The sequence below is a fragment of the Watersipora subatra genome, chromosome 10 (assembly GCF_963576615.1).
Source record: "Watersipora subatra chromosome 10, tzWatSuba1.1, whole genome shotgun sequence".
In the NCBI taxonomy this organism is placed as follows: domain Eukaryota; kingdom Metazoa; phylum Bryozoa; class Gymnolaemata; order Cheilostomatida; family Watersiporidae; genus Watersipora; species Watersipora subatra.
The window spans coordinates 8537207-8546190 of record NC_088717.1 but is presented as its reverse complement, the minus strand read 5'-3'; the positions used below and the strand labels follow the sequence as shown (position 1 = coordinate 8546190).

At 37.5% G+C, this 8984-nt stretch overlaps 1 long non-coding RNA gene across 1 annotated transcript; it reads right to left on the bottom strand.

The window, feature by feature from the left end:
• Positions 1-220: 220 nt before the first annotated feature.
• Positions 221-8522, bottom strand: LOC137405621 (uncharacterized). Its single transcript, XR_010979789.1, has 3 exons — positions 8460-8522; positions 1335-1457; positions 221-372 (listed from the first exon to the last, which is right to left on the bottom strand). It is a non-coding gene; the product is annotated as an uncharacterized lncRNA (long non-coding RNA).
• Between the last annotated feature and the right edge of the window lie 462 nt (positions 8523-8984).

The window sequence follows — 8984 nt, the reverse complement described above, 5'->3', positions numbered from 1 at the left end:
CAGCAGAGGTATTGCAATTTAAAAATTGCTTGAACTATAAAAGTTATTTAAATACTAAAGCTAAAGTCACGCACTTTTAAGGTTGGAATAGACAGAAAAATGCATGCATGAAATATGTTTATTGCTAGTTTTGTCAAAAGATATCATTCAACTTTGTACAAACTCAACAGAAACATGACAATTATTCCAGAGTCTAAGTCCATTTCTGTGTCACTAGCATGTCTCAGCAGGTATATTTTTATAAAATGCTCCTTTGGTTTTTTTCACAGCTAAAATTGAATAGCTCACTCAAAATGGAAGCAACGGGCTTTCCTACATAAACTGGTGGAACTAAGTGATGCTGGTTGCTGCCATTTTTCTTCTGATGTTCGTCTACAAGAAATAAATCGGCATAACTTAGGATGAGCAAACAAAAACTAATTCTAAACACTTTATTGATTTTAAGACATACTCAACTCTTTTTTTAATTAAATGTATAGTGTTGAGTTATTTTACCACTAAAACAAATGATTGCCTTATTTTTTCTTATGAAAAACTCTTTTTTATTTTTAAAAAAATTGAAAAACTATTTAAACAGTTTGAAAGTTCATTTTTTTTAGCAGTCAAATTTTAAAGATAAAAATAAAATTGTTAAAAGTACAAATATAGGATTTTTAGGAATTTTTCCAATCTTTCCTTAAAATGAAAATTCCCTTATTTAGGGTATTTTTGAACAGAGGTGACTGGGTTACAAGCTTAAAGTTATTTTTTCAATGTTTTGTTCTATGCTGAGACATTGAATGATTTAGTAAAAACTCTCAAACAAGTCATGCCTGACAGCGCAAGCACAGCACACTAAATAATTAGCTTTTGTTTACACCAAGTTTGACATACTTTTTTATTAATGGATAAAAAATTGTATTCTTTGTCAAAAAAATCAGTAGGCAAAATAAGCACATCTGATTACCTGACAATAAGTTAGCTTATAATGAGACCTTGTTGCCTACACAAAAACTTATTGTTAACTAAAACTTGACTTAGTGAAATTGTTCTTTTACAATAACAAATCTCATGCTTTCACTAAAAGTGATAAATATAATTTGATTATCACTATTTATTTATAACAATTTGTTATATAAAAACATTTAGAACCAGTTAATACCTGTTATTTTTCAAGGCAATAACTAGTATGTGTATATTTAATTTATAAAAATCTGATTATTTAAAAGCCTACGAGTAGCTTAAGGTAAAATTTTGATAAGTTCCTCAAAAGTTTATTTCTGCCACTTCTTTGCGCTTCAAGTTGAACAGTTGTGTTTCAGACAGAATGATCGTATTGGTTTATAAAGACTCACGTGTGTGTCGCAAGGTCTGGTGCACCGTTGAAACTGCAGCTTTATCTAGCCTTGTCTCTAGCTGCTCTTGAATGAACCATTCTAAAGCATCTTCAACAGTAGAGACATCTAGCGCGAGTCCAGCTAAAACATGAACAAAACTTGGATAAACAGTTTTTATCTGTTTCAGGTTTCATCATGACTTATTGTTTTATTAACTTTACTACAAGACAGGTTACTTGCTCCTTAAACCATTTAAATGATCGCAAACTAACTTATCCTTTAAAAAGCACATTGTAAGCTTCAATGCTAGAAAACTTTTGTTTAATTTAATAGAAAGGAAACATCTGCGTGTCTTTACTACCACTCCGCAAGGAATCACACAACTTTGAATACATCAGACAAATATATATTTCTTAAACATATATCAAGTCAAGAGAGTACATACAAATGAACTAAATCATATGAGTATTTTACGAGCTCTGCCTTGCTTGGCGCATCTAGGCTTTTTATATACGTATGAAACAGATCAAAAGACTCTGCCATCTGCTGAAAAGACAGACTTGGTAACAGGTCAATTTTTTCAGAGCTGGTTTGGTAGCAAACCATTGGCTCATTTTCCAGCTCAGTTGGAGTTTGGACCTAAATCTACTGGCTCAGTCACAGGTTGGCCTTCTTTTCTGTAAACTGGTGACATGTCTAACTGTTCTACCAGTCACAAGCCGGCTGACCAGCTGTACCTCCGGTCAGGTTGAAAATCGGCTTAGTTTTTCCTTGGCTTGATCTGGCAATACCGATCTAAGTTTCTGGCAGGTAAGATTGACCAGGCCATACTACTATCCTCAGTATTGCCCAGTTGTGCTGGCTCCCTTGGCCCTGAGCCCAGCTACTGCCTGCCATTACACTTTTCCGTTAGAAGCCGTGGGAGTCTTTAAGCCACAGCCAAAAAGGTTGATAAGCTGGACATAGAGCTGATGCTGCTTGGCTCCACACTCCAGCTGGTGGATATCTTGGCAAAATTCCTGTTGTTTGGGCTTGCCCTCTGTCACCAGATCACGTCATCCATTACATGGCCAGCTCATTTTAATGCTGGCTTTCTTCTAGCAGTTGTCAGGCAATCTTTACTAGTTAGTCAGTCATATAATATCTGGTTGTATGTCTGGCACCCCAGGATCTAGTCAAGCCTATCCTGAGAGGAGCTCGATGCTAGTGTTAGGTTGATCCATATGACTGGTTTCTCTGGTGACTGCCAAGTTAACAGGGGGACAACTCCAGGGCGCTGAGGTCAATGGAGAGGCAGCCTTAAAGGGTAGAGACAACTCCTACCAACTCGACGAGTCGGGAGGTCTTTGCCACTTTTTCTCTTTTTACTGAGACTAGTGCATGTCTTTCCTGGTCAGCCTCACCACCGGTGATTTGTGGATCTGGCAGCTCACCAACTTGCCTTTAAGATGAGGTCTGTTTGGCTTTGTCAATATAATACATCAATGCATTCATTGCCTCCATAGTTACCAGAGTGTTAGTTGCTTTCATAGCTAGCATTCTCTGGTCACTCCTTTGCCTCCTAAGAGTGCTTGGTACATGGTGGCCACAAGTCCCAACCTATGGCCTGTATCTATGCCAACTCTTTGCTGACATTATGTTGAGTCTTCACTCTAGCTGTCTCCAAAAGTGCTAGGTTGGCCTTCGCCGGTCCTGAGTCAACCTTAGGATGCCACCTTAAAAGCAGCGGATTGGCCTGTGTGTTCAGTAATCTCGCGAGCAATCTGACAACCCCTGACACTGCTGTTGGCCTTCTCTCGAGTCTGCTTGACAAAGGCTCACTCTCCAAGGTGAGCTCCTTTTGCATGGGTCTGCTATTCTTCAGCTCAATGAGCTCACACTGTTGGCAGTCTTTACAGGTCTGCCGGTTCAGCCCGTCAGCATTCCTGTGGCGCAACCTGGCCTGGTGTTCTAACATGTGTTGGAACTCTGTCAGAATTTCAAATTGTTTTTCTACCTGGTTGGAGGGCTCCTTTTTCTTGCACAGCCAGCGAAGTGAAGCATAGTCGGTTTAAAATAGAAACTCCCAACTAACACTTTTCATATTCCCAAAACATTCCAAGGATGTTCTGAAAACTCCCAGAAATGTTGCATTGCAACATTGGTAAAAAATTACTTGTAGACGCCTTATTAGCGTTCTAGCAACATTGTGGGAAATCCATTGCTGGAATGTATTTCTCCTAACATTTCAGCAACATTGTGAGAAATACATTACTGGAATGTTTGGCAAATGAATTTACACAACATTCCTACAATATTAGAAGAATGTTAGGTAATATTCCACAAACATTTCTTCCATGATGTTGCCTCAAATATGTTAGCTAGCATTCCAGGAACGTTGCGCGCAGAAATTAATAGGATGTAAATTTGTGGACACTTTCAATTATTCTGATGGCGTTTTACAGATTTTCCTCAAATTTTATTAGAACGTACAAAGCGTAACCTTGCCACAATATTTATCTTCAAGATAGAATGAATTTTAAAGGTATAAAGGTAAATTCACAAATAGTAGCATATTCTATTGTTTGGTTTCCATAGCAATTTTTCATTTTATTCTATATCAATTTTTTTAGTATATCATATAATATGATAATAAAAATATATTGAACTAAATCTAGCTATGATAATAATGATAATGATAATAGCTTTATCGCAATCATACACTTTTACTAAAGCGTTCTCATTCCAAATACGTTCTGATGAAACTTAATCCCTGGTGTGATATTTCTAATCAAGTGCGCAAATTGAAATTAGCAATGACCGTTATTTTTCTTTACATACATAATTTAAAATTGACATCAGTTTTTTAAAATTATTTTTCTTGTTTTTATATTTATAATAAAAATTAATAAAACTCGCAATTTGCTTAATTTTAAATAGTTTTTGATTATCAAAGGCCGAAAACGTCAACAAAAGAAAATCATGTGTTTTTTGCAAAAGTAGTAAAACTAGATTAACTTATTTCTCAAAGATTTGTCACTAGTGTATTTATTAAGATATCCAAAGAATTTTTAAAAAAGTCAGTTAACTAGCAAAATGTTTTTTACAATGAAAATGGTAATAAAATTAATATCACCATAAAAGAAAAATTGTTGTAACATTCATTTGAGAGTGGCAATGATGTCACACGATAATGTTTTTTGACAGTGCAAGCAAATGTAATATGGATGTTTACACACAAGCATTCCAAAGTAACAATTCTGTAAAGTTACTTGAACAGCCATTTGGAGGTCAAAATGATGTCACAACATAGCGTTCCAACTACATTGCAAACTAATGTTATATGGATGTTTACAGCCTAACATTTCAAAGTAACATTTCTGTAACATTGCTAGAACATTCATTTGCAAGTTAAAATGATCTCAAACCATAATGCTCCTACTACATTGCAGGCCATTTTTATAGGTATGTTTACACTCAAAATTCCGAAATAAATATTTTGGAACATTGATGGGACATTCAATAACAATGTTCTTTAGCAGGGTTATGATAACATTAGCAAAGTTTATTTCCGTAATATTTCACATAGCATTACTATAATATTTTTGCGCATTATGTAAAATATTCTTGTAAAATTGTTGGAACATAACACAATGATCATCAGATAATGTCTGCAGAACATTATGAAAACGTTTGCTTGGAATGAAACTTTACGCATAACGTTGCCGAATGTTCCAAGAATATCGCTGTTAGTTGGGCTGCTGACAATATAGATACGGTCGGAAGGGCTTGATAGCCTTGAATACGGCTAGTAACTCTTTCTGTGTAGCGCATTAGTTTAGTAGTTTCCCTCAGCTAGCGCCAAACTCTTGCTGAAGTAGACAACTACCTTTAAAATCTGTTTTTCACCTGGAATAGTACTGTCCCTACCCAACATTTGCTCAAAATCGTATTAAATATATAAGAATGGGTCGAATTTGGGTATCCCAAGATGTATGAAGTGAAGATGCTTTCCCTCAGAGACTCAAAGGTAGCTTACTATTCCATTCCCATGCCCACTTCTCGCTCTTTTCTGCCAACTGTGCTGAGGCCATGCTAAGGAAGGAAAGCACACAATGTACTAACGATAGTATCCTACCATGCGGAGAAGTCCTGCAGCTCCCTGAGCACCCTAAGGGTTGGCCATTCCTGAACAGTTCAAGTTTTCTCGGAGTCAGTAGCAACTCTTTCATTGCTTACCACATGGTACAAGTGGAGCAATTGTAACTGAAAAAGCTTGCACCTGGCTTGTGTCAGACTCTCATTAACCACAAGAACTCTTCCTTTAGTTGGTGCAGATGTGTATCAAAATTTGGTGCAACCACTAGGATGTCATCTAAATTAAGTAGTAGCGTTTGCCAATGCGAGCTGAGCAACGCTTGCTCCATCAGCACTTGGAAATGGCTAGCAAAGAAATAAGTTCAATAGGCAAGACCTTTCCACTTCGACAAGCTGAAACCAGCTGCAAATGATGATTTCTCCTAATCACCGGCATTTGAAACCCCTTGCTAGTAGCCACTGACCAGGTTTAGTGTACTAAAAAAATTTCTGCCAGAGAGGTCATCAAGGCCATCATTGATTTGGGAAAAAGGTAAGCACTTTGTTTTGTTACCAAGTTTAGCTGGCAGTAATTGACACAGAAATGTTACTTCCTACCCTTCTTCTATACCAATACTACCACAAAAACTTCAGGTGCCTCAAGCAGATTTAACCAGTTAGTTGCTAACGAGATCCTGCACCCGAGGTTCCACCAGGGCTTCATTAGCCATTCCGAAATGGTTGGAAAGCTGACGTAGAAGTTGGGTTCACTTCTTCAGTAAAACGGAGTGCTCTATTTTAAAGATATGATCTGTGTCTCCATCCCCCATGCTGAATGGATTTTGATAGCATGTTAGAAGCTTTGCTATTTAAATGTTCAACTTGTTGCAGTTTTGCGCAGTTCTTCCTGCTACCTGAAACAAGTCCTTCAGTTGAATTATTACCTCTAACTCCAATTCTTTCGCACCTCAAGCCGTGAAGCATAAGCCATAGAGGTACGATTTCTCATTTACATAGTGGTCCTCTACTTTCCTATACGGGGCAATTGTGGTGCTGGCTTGGAGTACCAGAGGTTGGTCTATGAGGCTCAGGCACTGCGTGACTCCGCTTCCTTCGACCCAGGCCGGTTCAAGCTTCAGCCAGCAGAGGGACCTTCTGGGCAACTCTTTATCAGCTCCAACAGATAGATTAATTTAGATGGTGACCCTACATGGAGCAGTCATGTTAGTCCACGCTGGTACCACCATGTCTCTCACCATTGGCACTTTAGTAGGTAACAGACACCAGTGTTTATCCATGAAGGTCAATGATTGCCAGCTGATGAAAACCATATACAGCTGAAGCTCCACAGCACACTGGTAAGTCAGCATGGAAGGCATCTCCCTGATGGAATCTTCCACAAATATCTCTTCGGTCTGCACATCCCGAAGTCATATTACAATCATACGGTTCAGTAGAATGGCAGTCATATCTCATCGACCATTAGACCATGGCTGTCACTTTCCTCAAGCAGACCCCTCGTGTCCTGAGAGGTTCTGCCAAACACTTGGTCGCTCAGCTTATTTATGAGCCATCCGGGGACGATTGGCTGCTGGATAGATCATCCATTTAACTTCCCTGGGAAGAAGTACCTTGTAGAATAGGGCTGTTTCAGAGCTTTTGCTCTGATCAGTTCGACACCACTCTTTAGATACTCATTGTCTTTAGTTCTTTTCTCTTACTACTACTAGGGTACTTTTGATTCTTTCATCCAGAGAGTCTCTGGTTTTTGTAGAACCGGGATCTCAAATTCCACCAATGCCACTAGTGCAAGAAAAACCACTACATTTCTTTACTACCCGACAAGAACCACACTACTTTGAGTATATAATGCAAAAGCATATTTTTTAACTTATATGTTTACAGTCAAAATGCGAATACAAATGAACTGCATCAAATAAGTACATGTATTTTATGAGTTCTGCTTTTCTTGGCTCATCTAGGCTCTTTATATATAAAGCATGCCAATAGGCTTAACTCTTTGACGAGATGATTGACTAGGTAACAGTTAAGTTTGGTCGAAGGCAGCACAGTAGCAGGTCAGTGGTTTATGTGCTTGCAGGTTGGATATTTATCTGCAGCTCTGTCACAGGTTGGTTCTTTTTTCTGCTAACTCGATGGCTGGTCCAGCTATTATGCCAGCCAACGGCTCACTGACTGTCTTTCTGGCCAAGTTGAGGCCGACTTGCTTATTTTGGCAGACCTAATCAAGAACCGGACAGCTCAGAGAGGCTGAACCAGCTTCTTGACCTCAGTATCGCTGGCCAGTCATGCTGACTTTTTGGCCCTAGGCTAATCTATTGCCTGCTATTACAGTAACAGCTAGCTATCCAATATCAGAGTGTGCAGTATGATTGTATAATGTTCTATAGACCTTTTGTTAGACCTCTATATATCTCTCTTTATAATAACAAAGTATGATGCTGACACATTCTTCATTAAACTGTTAAAGTCATTAAATCTAGACTTTCTAGTACAGCGCTGTGATCAAATTTTAGAACTGACATAAACAAATAGACACTTTGGTTTTTCTAATGAGCATCGGTTAGCTAAAGTGTACTTTTATTGGCAGTAAAAAATTTACATGACACCAAGTCTAATTTTGCTCAAGTGAAACACACAGTAAGCAAACAAACCACTATTACATCATATATTATTTTAGTTTTTTATGTTCAACAAAACACTCATGTTTAACATATTTACGATTTTTGTTGCTAAGCAATGAGTCTCAAATCTCAAGCAATTGCCAAGGCTGATTGGTCAAAACCTGTTAATCTGATCAAACTGCTTTATTAATGGTGAATATGCAAATTACTTGTGAATTATCAAAATTATGTTCAAATTTTACAAATAAATTTTTTTTTAAATCGATTGAGCTTTTCAATCAAATATTCTTTTCTTGCAAAAGAGAAGACCTAACACCTTTTGTGTGTATTTTTTATCAACCTAATCTTTGCTTATGGCGAATTTTAAAATGCAGTCTCCAATCAATCTCCTAAAAAATGTCTATGAAAATACCTTCAGTGAATCTAATTTTGATTGACTTACCTACAAAATTTACAGTATGCCAGGTTGGTCTGCACATTTCCGTTTGAGGACCTTCAGCCCGAGGCCCAAAGTCGGCATAGAAATAGTATACACCAGCTAGGGCTAATACAGTAAGGAATGGTGCCAACAATATTTTGCCATCCATCTAAAACATAAACAGGTTCTAGACTTAAATAAACTCTCCATTTGACTGCTTAAGTTGAGGTGGTTTTTCTTAGTAACAAAACTTTGAATACAGCGATTCAAAACTATAAAAAAGGTGTAAAAAATAGTACACTCGCCCTTTTTTTGTTTTAATTGGTTGTTTTGCTACAAGCCAATCTACTGCATTCAGGCAGTGAAATACTTAACGACAGCATACAAGCACTTGTCTATGTTTATCAAAGTTACATGTATACAAATCACCATTTAGAGCTTGATCTGCCATCATCCTTGGCTAACGTTGGATCTGCATATTAGCATAAAACTGCCTATTAGCAATATTAAAGAAGTTAGGATTGCTAACTGCCTAAATGTTTCAATTAC